The sequence below is a fragment of the Heterodontus francisci genome, chromosome 24 (assembly GCF_036365525.1).
Source record: "Heterodontus francisci isolate sHetFra1 chromosome 24, sHetFra1.hap1, whole genome shotgun sequence".
Lineage (NCBI taxonomy): Eukaryota > Metazoa > Chordata > Chondrichthyes > Heterodontiformes > Heterodontidae > Heterodontus > Heterodontus francisci.
In genome coordinates, this window is record NC_090394.1 from 75,555,796 (window position 1) to 75,574,900 (window position 19,105).

The 19,105-nt window shown below is 47.3% G+C and overlaps 1 protein-coding gene across 2 annotated transcripts in view; it reads left to right on the forward strand.

The window, feature by feature from the left end:
* Positions 1-1,789: 1,789 nt before the first annotated feature.
* Positions 1,790-19,105, forward strand: part of capn15 (calpain 15) — a 289,848-nt gene continuing 272,532 nt past the window's right edge. The window contains exon 1 of one of the 2 annotated variants that reach the window (XM_068056650.1): positions 1,790-2,161. The gene's annotated coding sequence lies outside the window, so the exon portion shown is untranslated. The remainder of the gene's footprint in view (positions 2,162-19,105) is intronic. The other variant, XM_068056652.1, reaches the window with a different exon arrangement.

The window sequence follows — 19,105 nt, forward strand, 5'->3', positions numbered from 1 at the left end:
CCCTCTCCCCCCCGCTGTTTTCCCCCCGCTGTTTTCCCCCCTCTCCCCCCCGCTGTTTTCCCCCCTCTCCCCCCCGCTGTTTTCCCCCCTCTCCCCCCCCGCTGTTTTCCCCCTCTCCCCCCCGCTGTTTTCCCCCCTCTCCCCCCTCTCCCCCCGCTGTTTTCCGCCCTCATCCACCCCCCGCTGTTTTCCCCCTCTCCACCCCCCGCTGTTTTCCCCCTCTCCACCCCCCGCTGTTTTCCCCCCTCTCCACCCCCCGCTGTTTTCCCCCTCTCCACCCCCTGCTGTTTTTCCCCCCCGCTGTTTTCCCCCCCGCTGTTTTCCCCCGCTGTTTCTCCCCCCCGCTGTTTTCCCCCCCTCTCCCCCCCCCCCCCGCTGTTTTCCCCCCCTCCCCCCCCTCTGTTTTCCCCCCTCTCCCCCCCCGCTGTTTTCCCCCTCTCCCCCCCCGCTGTTTTCCCCCCTCTCCCCCCCCCCGCTGTTTTCCCCCTCTCCCCCCCGCTGTTTTCCCCCTCTCCCCCCCCCGCTGTTTTCCCCCCTCTCCCCCCCCCGCTGTTTTCCCCCCCTCTCCCCCCCCCGCTGTTTTCCCCCCTCTCCCCCCCGCTGTTTTCCCCCCTCTCCCCCCCCGCTGTTTCCCCCCTCTCCCCCCCCGCTGTTTTCCCCCCTCTCCCCCCCCCGCTGTTTTCCCCCTCTCCCCCCCCCGCTGTTTTCCCCCCTCTCCCCCCCCGCTGTTTCCCCCCTCTCCCCCCCGCTGTTTTCCCCCCTTTCCCCCCCCCCGCTGTTTTCCCCCCTCTCCCCCCCCGCTGTTTTCCCCCCTCTCCCCCCCCCGCTGTTTTCCCCCCTCTCCCCCCCCGCTGTTTTCCCCCCTCTCCCCCCCCCGCTGTTTTCCCCCCTCTCCCCCCCCCGCTGTTTTCCCCCCTCTCCCCCCCCGCTGTTTCCCCCTCTCCCCCCCCGCTGTTTTCCCCCCTCTCCCCCCCCGCTGTTTTCGACCCTCTCCCCCCCCGCTGTTTTCCCCCTCTCCCCCCCGCTGTTTTCCCCCCTCTCCCCCGCTGTTTTCCCCCTCTCCCCCCCCTGTCTTCCCCCCTCTCCACCCTCCCGTCTTCCCCCCTCCCCACCCTCCCCTGTCTTCCCCCCTCCCCACCCTCCCCTGTCTCCCCCTCCCCACCCTCCCCTGTCTTCCCCCCTCCCCACCCTCCCCTGTCTTCCCCCTCCCCAGTCTTCCCCCCTCCCCAGTCTTCCCCCCTCCCCACCCTCCCCTGTCTTCCCCCCTCCCCAGTCTTCCCCCCTCCCCACCCTTCCCCCCTCCCCACCCTCCCCTGTCTTCCCCCCTCCCAACCTCCCCTGTCTTCCCCCCTCCCCGTCTCCCCCCCTCCCCCCCCTGCTGTCTCCCCCCCCTCCCCCCCCCGCTGTCTCCCCCCCTGTCTGTCTCCCCCCCCTCCCCTCTGTCTCCCCCCCCCTCCCCTCTGTCTCCCCCCCCCCCTCCCCCCCCCTCTATCTCCCCCCCCCTCCCCCCCTCTATCTCCCCCCCTCCCCTCTGTCTCCCCCCCTCCACCCCCCTCTATCTCCCCCCCCTCCCCCCTCTATCTCCCCCCCTCCCCCCCTCTATCTCCCCCCCTCCCCCCCTCTATCTCCCCCCCCCCTCTGTCTTCCCCCCCCTCCCCCCGCCGTCTTCCCCCCCCCCTCCCCCCCGCCGTCTCCCCCCCCCCGCCGTCTTCCCCCCCCCTCCCCCCCGCCGTCTTCCCCCCCCCTCCCCCCCGCCGTCTTTCCCCCCCCTCCCCCCCGTCGTCTTTCCCCCCCCTCCCCTCCGCTGTCAGTCAGGTTTTGCGGAGCGGTTGGTTTTCAGGGGACCGCCGTCCTGCCACCACCTCCTGTAGCCGTGAGCAGAGGCGTCGGCGACGACCAGCTCTGTCCGGGCAGTAGCCCCGGAGCTGAGGCTGGGAGGCCGCACCCGCATGGAGCTGGAGCCGGTGCGGCTCTGACCCGGGACCCCGAGTGCTCGCTATGGGAACCTCTGCTTCATCCATCGCCGCAGAGACTGAAAGCGGCCTCCCCGGCACCGCCACTGCTTCCCCGCCGGCTGGAGCGATGCCGGTGCCTGGAGCCCGCTCTGGGGGACGGGGACACTGACCGCCGCTCGGGGGGAGAGCGGCCGGAGCCGCAGCAGGTAACCGGGGGAAGAGCAGGCTACAAACACCGGGATAAAGTTACTCAAACCCCAGTTAAAGTGCAAAATAATTGTGCAGCCACTGTGCTTCAAATGGAATAGGTGCAGGGGATGAGTTTAAATGAGAAAGCAGCTGTCAGTGAGATATACTGGCAGAGTAGGAAGCAAAGTGCAGAGGAATGAGCATCAGATTCACTGTGCACTTTTCAAAGTCACTTCGGGGGAGAGATGGAAAAAATGTGATTGAACAGGTGGAAGGAAAGGAACATTTTATACCTTTTTAAAATAGAACCACCAGTACAATAAGATTAAAACAAAAAGATTGGTAACCGTGATCGGGAATGTTTGCAAAACAGATTTTTGAGACACAGAGTCGTTATGAGAAGCCTGAAAAAGTTATAAGGACAGGAAAGCCAGTGAGCCAAACATTGTAGAGTGTAGAGCACCAGTACTGGTTCAAAAACAGGGGCAAGGAATCTGCTTAGTGAGATAGAGAGTAATGGCTGTGTAGGTTTAAATAAGAGCAGGAACAGATGGCTTCAAGCTCGCCTGACAGATCATTGTTGTTTACATTATGGCCTATGCTGAAATCATCTCTATTTTATTTTGCGGTTGTCTGGGTGTGTGCTGAATGTTGTTAGGGGGATAACTGGCAAAACTATAGGTATGTGATGAAACTGGTACAAAAGTAATTATTTTTCTTGGATGGAATATGAAGTGAGCTTAATAATGGACCTTATTAAATCTGCTGCCTGCATTGAATTTTAAGTGGTCAGTGCACTCGTTCTTGTTTGCTAGGTATAAACATTTATTTCCCAGCATTACTGTAGTTAAACAACCACCCCCCTCCTCCATCCTCACATAAACAAGAAGCCCTAAAGTTTGTTTTGCTGCTTCCTGATCACAGACTTGATTTTCACATGGATGCATTCTGTGTCATGTTGCATGACATATGTTTTTGTGGTATCTCAACAGGCGGCTAAATGTAATACTGTCAAACTGTTTGCATTTTAAAAGATGATTTATGGTTTCAAAAAATGCCAGAAATTTTGTAACAGCAAGTTCATATTTGTGCTTTTGTGTGAATTGTTGATATAATTCTGAGTTTGTGAAAAGCAGTCAATTCACTACACAGGAACTGACCATATTGTCATAATGAGCTTTTTTATCTAATGGTGTAGCAGACTGAGTTAACAGCATTGAATGGTGTCTTCTGGATAAATTGACCTGTATAATCATCCCTTTCTGCTTCCCTCACTCAAGATCACTTGAATGGTTCTGAAAGCTTGTGAAGAAACCTGCCACCTAATGGTCAGATGAGGTTGAAAATGTATCACATGTATTGTTTAAAAGCTGCAGCAAGTGAGAACCTTTCACTTTTTAGTGGAAGAAAGTCTTTTTAAAATTGGAAGGTTAATGAAAATGCATACAAGGGGAAAATATTGAAATATGCATTGAACATTGGCTAGATCACACATGGAGTAGTGTGAAAAGTTTGGTTCTCCATATTGTAAAAGATTATAGAGGCACTGGAGAAGGCACATAAAAGATTGTCTGGGATGGTACCAGAACTAAGAGGCTATACCTATCGGGAAAGATTGAACAGGCTGGGGTTCTTCTCTCTGGAAAAAAGACTGGGCGGGTTGACTTGATAGAGGTCATCAAGGTGATGAAACAATTTGATAAGGTGGATGTAGAGAAGATGTTTCCTCTTATGGGGGAGACCAGAACTAGGGACCGTAAATATAAGATAGTCACTAATAAATCCAATGGAGAAAGTTCTTTACCCAGAGAGTGATTTGATTGTGGAGCTTGCTACCGCAAGATATAGTTTAGGTGAATATTATAGCTGCATTTAAGGGAAAGCTGGATAAGCACAATGTTGATGGGGTGTGATGAAGAATGGTGGGAGGAGGCTCATGTGGAGCATAAATACAGGCATGGATGTGTTGGGCTGAATGGCCAGTTTCTGTAAAACTATGTAATGTGTTTACACTACATTAGAAAACTGAAGCAATAAGAGGGAATCCTAGAAAATAAAGAAAACTGAAAGTTATTCAGTTGAAAGAAAGGAACAATGAAAGTGAATGTATAATACCCAGATACTGGATGCCCTTTGTGGTTCTAGGTCTTGAATGGTTGGGAGTTGAATTGGTATAGTGTGGGTAAATGCACTCTCTGGCTCATCCTGAGCCAGACACACAGGTTTGAGTCCTGCTGGCCTGTGCAGAGTTTTCTCTGTCCGAGGGAACGGTGAAGCTCCTGATCATTGCAACTTCTGCTGGAAGTGTGCGTGTGTAGGTAGGTGTCCAGCAAGGACTGGATTGGACTCTGATGTGATGCCTTCCACAGTTGAATAGATTGATAACTCTCGGCTGTTGCCTCTGATAGGATACTAGTTATTGATGCCAGTCACACATTGCCTGTTTTGAGTTTGTGGCTTTGGGAGAATGCAAGCAGTCTGTGGGAAAATGGGAAGAAAACAATGGCGGGTATAAATCCTTCACTCACAATCTAGCAGGAATCAGAAGCAGTTTGTATCACTGATTGTTTTCTTGAAAAATCCGTTGTTTCTTCTCAGAAAACTCAGTTAAGGTAACATTGGTGGGGGCAGTGACTGTTCTCACTACTGTATAGCCTGTATACTGTATAGTCTAAGAGCGAAGTCCAAAGTACGGAAAGTCCTCATCAGAGAACTCCTCTTTGCTGACGATGCTGCTTTAACATCTCACACTGAAGAATGCCTGCAGAGTCTCATCGACAGGTTTGCGTCTGCCTGCAATGAATTTGGCCTAACCATCAGCCTCAAGAAAACGAACATCATGGGGCAGGATGTCAGAAATGCTCCATCCATCAATATTGGCGACCACGCTCTGGAAGTGGTTCAAGAGTTCACCTACCTAGGCTCAACTATCACCAGTAACCTGTCTCTAGATGCAGAAATCAACAAGCGCATGGGTAAGGCTTCCACTGCTATGTCCAGACTGGCCAAGAGAGTGTGGGAAAATGGCGCACTGACACGGAACACAAAAGTCCGAGTGTATCAGGCCTGTGTCCTCAGTACCTTGCTCTACGGCAGCGAGGCCTGGACAACGTATGCCAGCCAAGAGCGACGTCTCAATTCATTCCATCTTCGCTGCCTTCGGAGAATACTTGGCATCAGGTGGCAGGACTATATCTCCAACACAGAAGTCCTTGAAGCGGCCAACACCCCAGCTTATACACACTACTGAGTCAGCGGCGCTTGAGATGGCTTGGCCATGTGAGCCGCATGGAAGATGGCAGGATCCCCAAAGACACATTGTACAGCGAGCTCGCCACTGGTATCAGACCCACCGGCCGTCCATGTCTCCGTTATAAAGACGTCTGCAAACGCGACATGAAATCGTGTGACATTGATCACAAGTCGTGGGAGTCAGTTGCCAGCATTCGCCAGAGCTGGCGGGCAGCCATAAAGACAGGGCTAAATTGTGGCGAGTCGAAGAGACTTAGTAGTTGGCGGGAAAAAAGACAGAGGCGCAAGGGGAGAGCCAACTGTGCAACAGCCCCAACAAACAAATTTCTCTGCAGCACCTGTGGAAGAGCCTGTCACTCCAGAATTGGCCTTTATAGCCACTCCAGGCGCTGCTTCACAAACCACTGACCACCTCCAGGCGCGTATCCATTGTCTCTCGAGATAAGGAGGCCCAAAAGAAGAAAGAAATAGCCTGCATTTCTCTTACCAGTAATTTACAAGACGGCTGTAGCAAACTACAATGCGTGTTATTTTCCTCAAGCATCCTTTGTGCAAGTCTTTGAGGATAATTATTTCAGAGTGAGCATATTTGATCAGTGGAAATTCTCTCTCCTGTCCCACCTGGAAGTGGCTGTTACTGAGATTGAGGATTCCTTATAAGAGGAATTCGGGGCATAGGCCTGGGGTTTGTGCTTCCTGCTCTCTGCTCCTCTCACATCAACAATTAATCAGCCTAATTATCATTTTCTTTTATTCATTCATGGGATGTAGGCGTCGCTGGCTAAGCCAGTGGCGTAGTGGTAATGTCACTGGGCTAGTAATCCAGAGGTCCAGGCTAATTTTCTAGAGGCATGGTTTCAAGCTCACCATGGTAGCTGGTGGTATTTTAGGGGTGGCACAGTGGCGCAGTGGTTAGCACTGCAGCCTCACCGCTCCAGGGACCCAGGTTCAATTCTGGGTACTGCCTGTGTGGAGTTTGCAAGTTCTCCCTGTGCCTGCGTGGGTTTCCTCCGGGTGCTCCAGTTTCCTCCCACAGCCAAAAGACTTGCAGGTTGATAGGTAAATTGGCCATTATAAATTGACCCTAGTATAGGTATGTGGTAGGGGGAATATAGGGACAGGTGATGATGTCGTAGAAATATGGGATTAGTGTTCTTTCTTTTGGGCCTCCTTATCTCGAGAGACAATGGATACGCGCCTGGAGGTGGTCAGTGGTTTGTGAAGCAGCGCCTGGAGTGGCTATAAAGGCCAATTCTAGAGTGTAGGATTAGTGTAGGATTAGTATAAATGGGTGGTTAATGGTCAGCACAGACTCGGTGGGCCGAAGGGCCTGTTTCAGTGCTGTATCTCTAAATCTAAAAATCTAAAATCTAATTGCCCTGGAGAAAGTGGTGGTGAGCTATCTTCTTGAACCGCTACAGTCCATGTGGGGTAGGTACACCCACAGTGCTGTTAGGTAGGGAGTTCCAGGATGTTGACCCCGCGACACTGAAGGAACAGCGATATAGTTCCAAGTCAGGATGATGTGTGACTTGGAGGGGAACTTGCAGGTGGTGGTGTTCCCATGCAACTGCTGCCCTTGTCCTTCTAGGTGGTAGAGGTCGTGGGTTTGGAAGGTGCTGTCTAAGGAGTCTTGGTGCGTTGCTGCAGTGCATCTTGTAGATGGTACTCACTGCTGCCACTGTGCATTGCTGGTGGAGGGAGTAAATGTTTTTAGATGGGTTGCCAATCAAGTTAGCTGCTTTGTCCTGGATGGTGTCGAGCTTCTTGAGTGTTGTTGGAGTTGCACCCATCCAGGCAAGTGGAGAGTATTCCATCACACTCCTGACTTGTGCCTTGTAGATGGACAGGCTTTGGGGAGTCAGGAGGAGGAGGCGGTGGCGTGGTGGTATTGTCACTGGACTAGTAACCCAGAGACCCAGGGTATTGCTCTGGGGACATGGGTTCGAATCCCACCACAGCAGAAGGTGGAATTTGAATTTAATTAATAAATCTGGAATTAAAAGCTAGTCTAATGATGGCCATGAAACCATTGTCGATTCTTGTAAAAACCCATCTGGTTCACTAATGTCCTTTAGGGAAGGAAATCTGCTGTCCTTACCTGATCTAGCCTTTATCTGACTCCAGACCCTTAATGCCCTTTGAAGTGGCCTAGCAAGCTACTCAGTTGTATCAAACCGCTAGAAAGTCAATAAGGAAAAAAAAAATCATTCTGTCCTAGGGCTGTTGGAAATGATATGGTTGGTGTATGTTGTATGGAGCTGCTAATACCTGTGGTATATCATAGTTCAGGTTGGTCCTCATTACTGGATGAGATGGTGGAGAGGCTGCATGCTGAACTCCAAAGAGGGTGAGGAAATGGGTGTGGTGGTGCATTGGTTATGTTACTGGACTGATAATGCAGAGAACATGAGTTCAAATCCCACCATGGCAGTTTGAGAATTTGAATACAGTTATGTGGAAAATTACATCGACCATTAAAAAGCTGGTCTCAGTAAAAGTGATCATGAAGTTATTGGATTATTGTTTAAAAAAACTCTAGTTAACTAATGTCCTTTAGGTAAGGAAACCTGCTGTCCTTAACCCGGTCTTATATGTGACTCCAGTTCTACACTGACATGGGTGACTTTTAACAGCCCTCTGAAGTGTCAAACTGCTACCAGCAGTTCAAGGGTAAGGCCCATCACCACCACCTGAGGACAGCTAGGGATGGGGCATTAATGTTGGCATTGCCACATCCAGAGAATTAATTTTAAGAGACTTGGTTGGAGTAGGAAGGGGAAATCAGCCCTGGCTTGTTGCCTTGCATGAGTTTGTTAGTGATGTCACCTAGAGAGCCAGATTGCCAGCTATTCTTTTGGGGAGGAGGCACATGGTGAGGCAATGTGAGTTGGAGAGAAATAAGCAATCTGAAAATAATTTGAAATTACTCGTATTATTTGTAAATAACCAGCAAACGCCTGCGATATGGGGTTAAATTTACCTGGAAATAAGCCATTGTAGCAGAGATCACCATCATTAAGTTATCACATCAGTCCTGGAGTGAGCGAGAGGAAGACTCAGAGTGGGTGGAGTAGGTAAGTGGAAGAGTAATGAGAGCATGCTAGAAATCACAGCTTACATAATAAACACAAAATGCAGCGTTTTGTGCACTGTTAGTAAAATGGTTCCAGTAAATTACAGAAGAAGAATAGCTGTGTGTCTTTACATTCAATTAAAAATACAAAAATGCTTTATGTTGCTGTTTTTCTTTTTACCTTGGTGCATTCATCATTCTGGAATATCAAAACATAAAACCTTTCCTTTTCATTGCTGTATTTATAATTCATAGTTTCATTTCACAATTGAGCCAATTCAATGTCATACATTTTTACTTCAACGTACCCATGCTAGTCACACCTGATCTGTATTTACTGTAGGACATGTAGCAGACTGGCAGCTTGCCAATGTAGAAATAATACTGTTGCAAATACACTGTACAGAAGATTACCCAGTGAATTAATTAACTTAAAAATACTATTGCTCTGACCTGTTTGTGTCTAATAGTTCACTGTTTTTATATGGTTCCAGTTTCTTTTCCCTCTGACAATGCCTGAGTCTCATTCATTTTTCTTTTTGATTGCTTTTCATTTGTGCCTTGCCTAACGGTACAATCCTATTGCAGCATGAGTGACACTTTAGATATTAACAAGGCACTAGTTCCTTTTGAAGGAAAATAAAAAAAGTGTTCTTTCACTGCAGGAATAAGCAAAGTGTTTGTTAAAACCATTTTTTACAGTTAGGTGAAACGCTTGATACCATCTCCATTCCCAGATTTGTCTATTAGTAGGAGGCAAGAGAGCAATAAAGTTGCCAGGAGCTCCTTGGTACTTCAATTCTAAGCAAGTGCTGTGTTAATGTGTTTGAGCACTGTCTTCATCTCCATTTTAAATATAAATGAGTTCAATTTATAAATAAAACACTTAAATATTAACAAGTACAGTACAAGACCACTTGGTACCAGCATGTTCCTGTTTGGGCAATTTTGCTTTTATTATTCTTTATGAAAGTTTAGCCCACCAAGGTGAGAGATGGTAATACAGGGAGTGTGGAATATTTCTCAAGTCAGAGCACCATAGAATCATAGAACAGTACCTGAATTAGACACCTACGTGTACCACAGGCAGACACAGAATAAAGCTTGCTGTTTCTGTCTCTACAGTGTGCCTTAACCCCAACTTCCAACGTCCCCACAGTGGCCAGACTGAGTGTCAGGCTCTGAGTGCTGGAGTGGTGAATCCATGCAAGACACTGCTAGTACCATGTCATGCATGTCTTGTCTCTACTTTCTCTATGCTTTGCATTGTTCCCTAATTGAAGGGTAGGACTGGGGGGCCTGATTTTGAGACCCTGACGTGCAATTGTACAACAGAGGTACTGGGAAGTGCCGAACAATGTGCCGGGCATATATTGCTTGTTTGTTTTTCCCTCTGCTGTGGGAGTGCTAGTGTGCTGTGTTATAGCATTGCTCACCTTTTGTCGATTATAATGGGGATTTAGCTGGTTGCAGGAAGAATGTTCTAACTGGAGCAGGGCACGTTTTTTTATTCATTCGTGGGATTTGGGAGTCACTGGCCAGGCCAGCATTTATTGCCCATCCCTAATTGCCCTTGAGAAGGTGGTGCTGAGCTCCATTCTTGAACCCCTGCAGTCATGTGAGGTAGGTACACCCACAGTGCTGTTAGGAAGGGAGTTCCAGGATTTTTGACCAAGTGACAGTGAAGGAACTGTGATATAGTTCCAAGTCAGGATGATGTGTGACTTGGAGGGAACTTGCAAGTGGTGGTGTTCCCATGCATCTGTTGCCCTTGTCCTTCTAGGTGGTAGAGGTTGTGGGTTTGGAAGGTGCTGTCTAAGGAGCCTTGGTGTTTTGCTGCTGTGCATCTTGTAGATGGTGCACACTGCTACCACTGTGTGTTGGTGGTGGAGGGAATGAATGGCACCCATCCACAAACAATCAAGTGGACTGCTTTGTCCTGGATTGTGTTGAGCTTCTTGAGTGTTGTTGGAGCTGCATCCATCCAGGCAAGTGGAGAGTATTCCATCACACTCCTGACTTGTGCCTTGTAGATGGTGGACAGGCTTTGGGGAGTCAGGAGGTGAGTTACTGGACTAGTAACCCAGAGACCCAGGGTATTTCTCTGGGGCGTTGGGTTCGAATCCCACCACAGCAGAATGTGGAATTTGAATTCAATTAATAAAATCTGGAATTAAAAGCTAATCTAATGATGACCATGAAACCATTGTTAATTGTTGTTAAAAACCCATCTGGTTCACTAATGTCCTTTAGGGAAGGAAATCTGCCGTCCATACCTGGTCTGGCCTACATGTGACTAAAGGCCGGCTTGGGTCTGCAAATGAAACCGACCCGAGCCTGCCAGAACCACATCCGACCCTGAGCTTGACCCAGCCCGAGTCCTTCTGTTTTTTCCTGTGCCTGACCCGACCGGACCATCAGTTAACCTATCTTCCGTTTTTCACTTTGTTGCTCATTTGTTCAAGCTTAACATAACTGTAACAAAGCCACCTTTCAAGTCCAAAAAGTACATTAACATTGGAGCCACTTACCGGCGGTGGTGATAGAGCGTGTCCGACCCGGCCCAACCCGAACCCGAATGCTGGACCTGGAAGTGCGACCCGACCCGACCCGAATCCGACACATTTCATCGGGTCCCGTCGGGTTCAGGTTGGGTAGCCGGCCTTTACATGTGACTACAGACCCACAGCTCTGAAATGCCCTCTGAAATGGCCTATCAAGCCACTCATTTGTATCTAACCGCTACAAAGTCAATATTAATACAGATGGACCTATTGCTGCAGACCAGTGACATTTGTCACCTGTTGATCTTGCTGTCGAGAGGCACCAGACCAGCTTCCATTCACAGCGGGACGAGTGTCTCTTCCCCTTACTGTTCAGAGTCTCTTTTCTGACAATTGAGAGCAGAGATGAAAGGCTGTGACTGAATTCAAGTTCCTAACAAACTTCTGCTTCCTGCCCTCTGTACAAACAAAAGTTGATCAATCTGTTTCATTTTCGTAACCCTCCCTCTATTGTTTGGATTAAGTGTCCAATTTTTGTACAGTTCTCATTTCATTTCCCTTTGACAATGCTTCAGCCTCATTGATTTATCTTGTGATTACATTCCCTTTGAATCTTGTGTCGCAGCACAGTCCTATTGCACAGTTGGTGATGCTTTCAGATACTACAACCCCTCGTGCTAACAAAAGATCATCGACCTGAAACAGTAGCTCTCCACAGATGCTGCCCGACCTGCTGAGTATTTCCAGCTTTCTCTTTAAACAACAACAACATTAACTATTTATGAGATAAAAATATGTTTTAACCACTAATGAGATAAATCTATATATATGAAAAAAAGCTCCTTATTTCCCTAACCCTCATGCACATATATATACATTCAAAAAGAAACCAGTTAACCGGGGGAAAAGGATTTTTGGGTTTATAGTTGTTTCATAGGAATAGAAGGAATAATAAAATAATTGTTTGTCACGTTCTGGTAGGAAATTCTTTGGTTGGCTGAGGTGCCTCAGAGTCAAATAGCCGGGTGCCACTCAAAGTCTCTGCAGGCAAGGTTGATGTCTGTAATGGCAATTCGACTACAGCAGGTGTCACATAGATCTTTTGGCAGGGCTGTTGCAACAGGTCTGCTTAGGACTCACAGCAGCAGTACAGCAGTAGAAGCTTTCTTCTGATTCCAGGATTTCCCAAAACACAGGAGGCAACAGGAACCACACTGGGTGCAGGAATTGTTCAGAAACAGGAGGCAATATCTATCTGCCACCTTTAAAATACAGGTTGTTTTTTTTCAAGAGATGCATTTTTCCTTTACAGGGAGAGGTCTTTTTCTGGGTCTTCCACTTTGATCTTCAGGCAGGTCAAAAACCAAATTTCAAATGCCTGCTCTTTGTCCAATTCACTTTTTTTTTTAAAAAGGTCCAAAGTGAAAGTAAACCTTCTTGAGCCGATCACGTGACCAGACACAGTATCTCCCCTGTCATTCACAGTGTTGCTCTGAGAGGGTCAAAAACCCCTGGCTGGCTTCCTTGAAACTGCTTGTTTTCCTATTCTAGTATACAAAGTCATAACCTATCATAACCTATCATAACCTCTGCATCACCAACTCGTTCTTTCACACTAAACCCTGTCACCAGGTTTCATGGAGGCACCCAAGATCACGTCGTTGGCACCAGCTAGACCTCATTGTCACAAGGCGAGCCGCCTTAAACAGTGTTCAAATCACACGCAGCTTCCACAGTGCGGACTGCGACACCGACCACTCCCTGGTGTGCAGCAAGGTTAGACTCAGACCAAAGAAGTTGCATCATTCCAAGCAGAAGGGCCACCCGCGCATCAACACGAGCAGAATTTCTCACCCACAGCTGTTACAAAAATTTCTAAATTCACTTGTAACAGCCCTTCAAAACACTCCCACAGGGGATGCTGAGACCAAGTGGGCCCACATCAGAGACGCCATCTATGAGTCAGCTTTGACCACCTACGGCAAAAGTGCGAAGAGAAATGCAGACTGGTTTCAATCTCATAATGAAGAGCTGGAACCTGTCATAGCCGCTAAGCGCATTGCACTTTTGAACTACAAGAAAGCCCCCAGCGATTTAACATCCGCAGCACTTAAAGCAGCCAGAAGTACTGCACAAAGAACAGCTAGGCGTTGCGCAAACGACTACTGGCAACACCTATGCAGTCATATTCAGCTGGCCTCAGACACCGGAAACATCAGAGGAATGTATGATGGCATGAAGAGAGCTCTTGGGCCAACCATCAAGAAGATCACCCCCCTCAAATCTAAATCGGGGGACATAATCACTGACCAACGCAAACAGATGGACCGCTGGGTTGAGCACTACCTAGAACTGTACTCCAGGGAGAATGCTGTCACTGAGACTGCCCTCAATGCAGCCCAGCCTCTACCAGTCATGGATGAGCTGGACATACAGCCAACCAAATCGGAACTCAGTGATGCCATTGATTCCCTAGCCAGCGGAAAAGCCCCTGGGAAGGACAGCATTACCCCTGAAATAATCAAGAGTGCCAAGCCTGCTATACTCTCAGCACTACATGAACTGCTATGCCTGTGCTGGGACGAGGGAGCAGTACCCCAGGACATGCGCGATGCCAACATCATCACCCTCTATAAAAACAAAGGTGACCGCGGTGACTGCAACAACTACCGTGGAATCTCCCTGCTCAGCATAGTGGGGAAAGTCTTTGCTCGAGTCGCTCTGAACAGGCTCCAGAAGCTGGCCGAGCGCGTCTACCCTGAGGCACAGTGTGGCTTTCGTGCAGAGAGATCGACTATTGACATGCTGTTCTCCCTTCGTCAGATACAGGAGAAATGCCGTGAACAACAGATGCCCCTCTACATTGCTTTCATTGATCTCACCAAAGCCTTTGACCTCGTCAGCAGACGTGGTCTCTTCAGACTACTAGAAAAGATCGGATGTCCACCAAAGCTACTAAGTATCATCACCTCATTCCATGACAATATGAAAGGCACAATTCAACATGGTGGCTCCTCATCAGAGCCCTTTCCTATCCTGAGTGGTGTGAAACAGGGCTGTGTTCTCGCACCCACACTTTTTGGGATTTTCTTCTCCCTGCTGCTCTCACATGCGTTCAAGTCCTCTGAAGAAGGAATTTTCCTCCACACAAGATCGGGGGGCAGGTTGTTCAACCTTGCCCGTCTAAGAGCGAAGTCCAAAGTACGGAAAGTCCTCATCAGAGAACTCCTCTTTGCTGACGATGCTGCTTTAACATCTCACACTGAAGAATGCCTGCAGAGTCTCATCGACAGGTTTGCGTCTGCCTGCAATGAATTTGGCCTAACCATCAGCCTCAAGAAAACGAACATCATGGGGCAGGATGTCAGAAATGCTCCATCCATCAATATTGGCGACCACGCTCTGGAAGTGGTTCAAGAGTTCACCTACCTAGGCTCAACTATCACCAGTAACCTGTCTCTAGATGCAGAAATCAACAAGCGCATGGGTAAGGCTTCCACTGCTATGTCCAGACTGGCCAAGAGAGTGTGGGAAAATGGCGCACTGACACGGAACACAAAAGTCCGAGTGTATCAGGCCTGTGTCCTCAGTACCTTGCTCTACGGCAGCGAGGCCTGGACAACGTATGCCAGCCAAGAGCGACGTCTCAATTCATTCCATCTTCGCTGCCTTCGGAGAATACTTGGCATCAGGTGGCAGGACTATATCTCCAACACAGAAGTCCTTGAAGCGGCCAACACCCCCAGCTTATACACACTACTGAGTCAGCGGCGCTTGAGATGGCTTGGCCATGTGAGCCGCATGGAAGATGGCAGGATCCCCAAAGACACATTGTACAGCGAGCTCGCCACTGGTATCAGACCCACCGGCCGTCCATGTCTCCGTTATAAAGACGTCTGCAAACGCGACATGAAATCGTGTGACATTGATCACAAGTCGTGGGAGTCAGTTGCCAGCATTCGCCAGAGCTGGCGGGCAGCCATAAAGACAGGGCTAAATTGTGGCGAGTCGAAGAGACTTAGTAGTTGGCAGGAAAAAAGACAGAGGCGCAAGGGGAGAGCCAACTGTGCAACAGCCCCAACAAACAAATTTCTCTGCAGCACCTGTGGAAGAGCCTGTCACTCCAGAATTGGCCTTTATAGCCACTCCAGGCGCTGCTTCACAAACCACTGACCACCTCCAGGCGCGTATCCATTGTCTCTCGAGATAAGGAGGCCCAAAAGAATATGCAGAGTATAACATACAATATTATCACACAATGTAACCTAGGTGACACACAATGCAACATATACAACAGATGACACAGTAAAATGCAATGCACATGTACACTATGTATCTAATCTAGTATAATGTAATATTAAAACCGAGAGCAGTTCACAAGAACCTTTAAACATTACTTGTCTGTGATTGACAGATTCCTCCACATAGAGTGGGAAGGGCAACGGCCGCCATATTGTGTGTGTCTTTGAGGCGGTAGCTGGTGGACCGCCATATTGTCTCTCGAGATAAGGAGGCCCAAAAGAAAAGAAAGAATACAAAGTCAACATCCAAACATTTCAGCTATTTGCAGGTGTCCATGTCAACTGAAATACTTTTTTCATTTTTTTAAAACACACAGAATTCTAAGGTTTTAGTACAAAAATAAAACCCTTGTAACAGAAGGAATAAGCAAAGTACTTGTTAAAACTATTTTTACGATTGGGTGAAACACTTGATACCATCTCCATTCCCAGATTTGTCTATTAGTAGGAGGTAAGAGAGCAGTAAAGCTGCCAGGAGCTCCTTGGCACTTCAATTCTAAGCAAGTGCTGTGTTAATGTGTACGAGATCTGTTTTCATCTCAATTTTAGATATATATTTGTACAATTTATAAATAAATTATTTAAATATTAACAAGTACAGTATAACACCACTTGGTACCAGAACTCTTCGTTGATTCCTCTTGGTTTCATTGAATCATAGAATGTTTACAGCACATTTGGCCCCTCTTGTCCATGTTGGCTCTCTAAGAGTAACTCAGCTCATCCCACTCCCCCGATGTTTCACTGTATCCCGGCAGATTTTTTCTCAAGATAATTATCCAATTCCCTTTTGAAAACCATGATTAAATCTGCCTCCACCACACTCTCAGACAGTGCATTCTGAATCCTGACTACTTGCTGCATAAACACAGTTTGTCTTGTCAGCATTGGTTCTTTTGCCAATCAGCTTAAATCGGTGACCTCTGATTCTCGACTCTTCCACCAATGGGAACAGTTTCTCCCTATTTGTTCTGATGAAAGGTCACTGACCTGAAATGTTAACTCTGCTTCTCTCTCCACAGATGATGCCTGACCTGTTGAGTATTTCCAGCATTTCTTTATTTCTCCCTATCTACTCTGTCCAGAACCCTCATGATTTTGAACACCTCTATTAAATCTTCTCTCAACCTTCTCTAAGGAGAACAAACCCAACTTCTTTAGTCTATTCACATAACTGAAGCCCCTCATCCCTGGAACCATTCTCGTAAATCTTTTCTGCACCTTCCCCAAGTTCACATCCTTTCTAAAGTCTGATGTCCAGAATTGGGCAAAATACTCTAGTTGAGGCTGAACCAGTGTTTTATAAAGGTTCACCGTAACTTTCTTGCTTTTGTGCTCTATTTATAAAGCTCCGGATCCTGTATGCCGTATTAACCGCTTTCTCAACCTGTTCTGCTACCTTCAATAATTTGTGTACATATGCCCCCAGGTCCCTCTGCTCCTGCACCCACTTTAGCATTGTACCCTTTATATCGCCTCTCCTTGTTCTTCCTACCAAAATGAATCACTTCACACTTCTCTGCATTAAATTTCATCTGCCATGTGTCTGCCCATTCCACTAGCCTGTCTATGTCCTCTTGAGGTTTATAATTCTGCCCCCTACAGTTCACAATACTTCAAAGTTTTGTCAATTGCAAATTTTGAAATTGTGCCGTGTACACCCAAGTCCAGGCTATTGATATATATATATCAAGAAAAGCAGTGGTCCTGATAGGAACCCCACTATATACCTTTCTTCAGTCTGAAAATCAGCCACTCACCATCATTCTTTGTTTCCTGTCACTCAGCCAACTTCGTATCCATACCCTTTTATTCCATAGGTTTTAACTTTGCTAACAAGCCTGTTTAGTGGCACTTTGTCAAACACCTTTTGGAAGTCCATGCACACCACATCAATCATATTATCCTCATCAACCCTCCGTGTTACCTCATCAGAAAACTTAAATCCAGTTAATGGGCTGAAAGGCGTCTTTCTGTGCCGAGATGACTTGGACTGTATAAGTTAGTTAAACAGGATTTGCCTATAACAAATCCGTGCTGGCTTTCGTTAGTTAATCCACATTTGTCTAAGTGACGGTTAATTTTATCCCAAATTATTGTTTCTAAAAGCTTTTCCACCACTGAGGTTAAACTGACTGACCTGTAATTGCTGGGCTTATCCTTACACCTTTTTTGAACAACAGTGTAACATTTGCAATTCTCCATGCCCACTGCCTCCATGCATAAATCCCCTTTTTGGTCCCTAATTGGCCCCAAGCCTCCTTTTACTACATTTTTACTATTTATATGCCTATAGATGATTTTGGATTCCATTTTAAATTAGCTGTTGCAGATCTCTTATGCTTTTTGCTCTTTTTCTCATCTCCCCTCTGAACTTTCTATATTCAGCTTGGTTCTCACTTGTATTATCTACCTGACATCTGTCATACGCTCCATTTTTCTGCTTCCTCTTATTTTCTATCTCTTTCATCATCCAGGAAGCTTTGGCTTTGTTTGTTATACCTTTTCCCTTTGTGGGAATGTACCACAACTGTACCTGAACTATCTCCTCTTTAAAGGCAGCCCATTATTCAATTACAGTTTTGCCTGCCAGTCTTTGATTCCAGTTTATCTGGGACAGATGTATTCTCACGCCACTGAAATTTGTCCTTCCCCCAATTAATTTTTTTTTACTCTGGATTTCTTCTTGTCCTTTCCATAGCTAATCTGAACTTTTTACTATGTCCTGTAGATGTTCCCGTCCTGACACTTGATCCGCTTGACCCACAACATTCCCCAGAACCAGATCCAGCAATGCCTCCTTCCTTGTTAAGATGGGAACATATGGATGAAGAAAATTCTCCTGAACACATTTCAGAAACTCTTCTGCCTCTCTGCCCTTTACGCTATTCATATCCCAGTCTATAATCAGGATAATTTCTTGGACAGTACATGTGTCACTTTTGCAACCAGTGTTGTGCACCAGTGCCAGTGAATTTTGTAGCCACTGTTAGCTCCAGGAAGGATTCAGAGGTAGCTGTGTTGAGGTGGCTTGATCTGTCTGGACCCTGCTGTGTTGAAGTGGCTTGATTCGATTTGAATTTTCAGACCTAGGGAGACCCTTAATTAAACAAATGAAGCCCTTACCAAGGAGTAAAGTTAAGCTGTTTATTTGAATCCCTGGTCTGACCAATCCATCTTGTCTCTCAGCAGTTGATTTTTTACTAGTTGTATTAAGTTGTTAAAGGTTGGTTCTGTACTGCTGGATTTGAATCAAATCCTGAAGTTGTCTCCAATAGGACACACAATTGTATTTTAATTCCTAGCTGTGTTAGCAGCAGTGTTTCAAACAGGTTAGACCTTTTAATCTAAGCCTTGTTAGGAAATTAATCCTAAAACCATGAAGTGACATTTCTTCGACTGTTGCCTTGATAAACTTCTTTTCCCCCTCTGCACTGGACTGTTTTGCTTTGAATCTTTTAGCCCCATTTTAGTTTTTCCTCCCTACACTGTTGCCAGCTGCTAAGCATTACCTAAATTGAATGTTGGGATTGAGCTGGGGTTGGAGAGTTCTCGCCAATATTGATATTGTTGTTTTATGGTTGTTGAGCAGATGCAATGTACCCATTTTTTGAGCCCCCCTTTCTCTCTTCCAACCTCCCCCCCACAAGAACACCTCTCCTGTTCAGAGTTGGGCTCCTTTTGCTCTCTGACAGCTAACCAGCAGGCTGCTTGAGACCAAACAAAATTCAGCCAGGCCAAGACAAGCGTACTTGAAGTGTCACATGCCTCTGGGATCAGAGCTCAGCCGTTTAGGAGTTCAGTGTTCACCTGCCAGAGTCCTGCTCT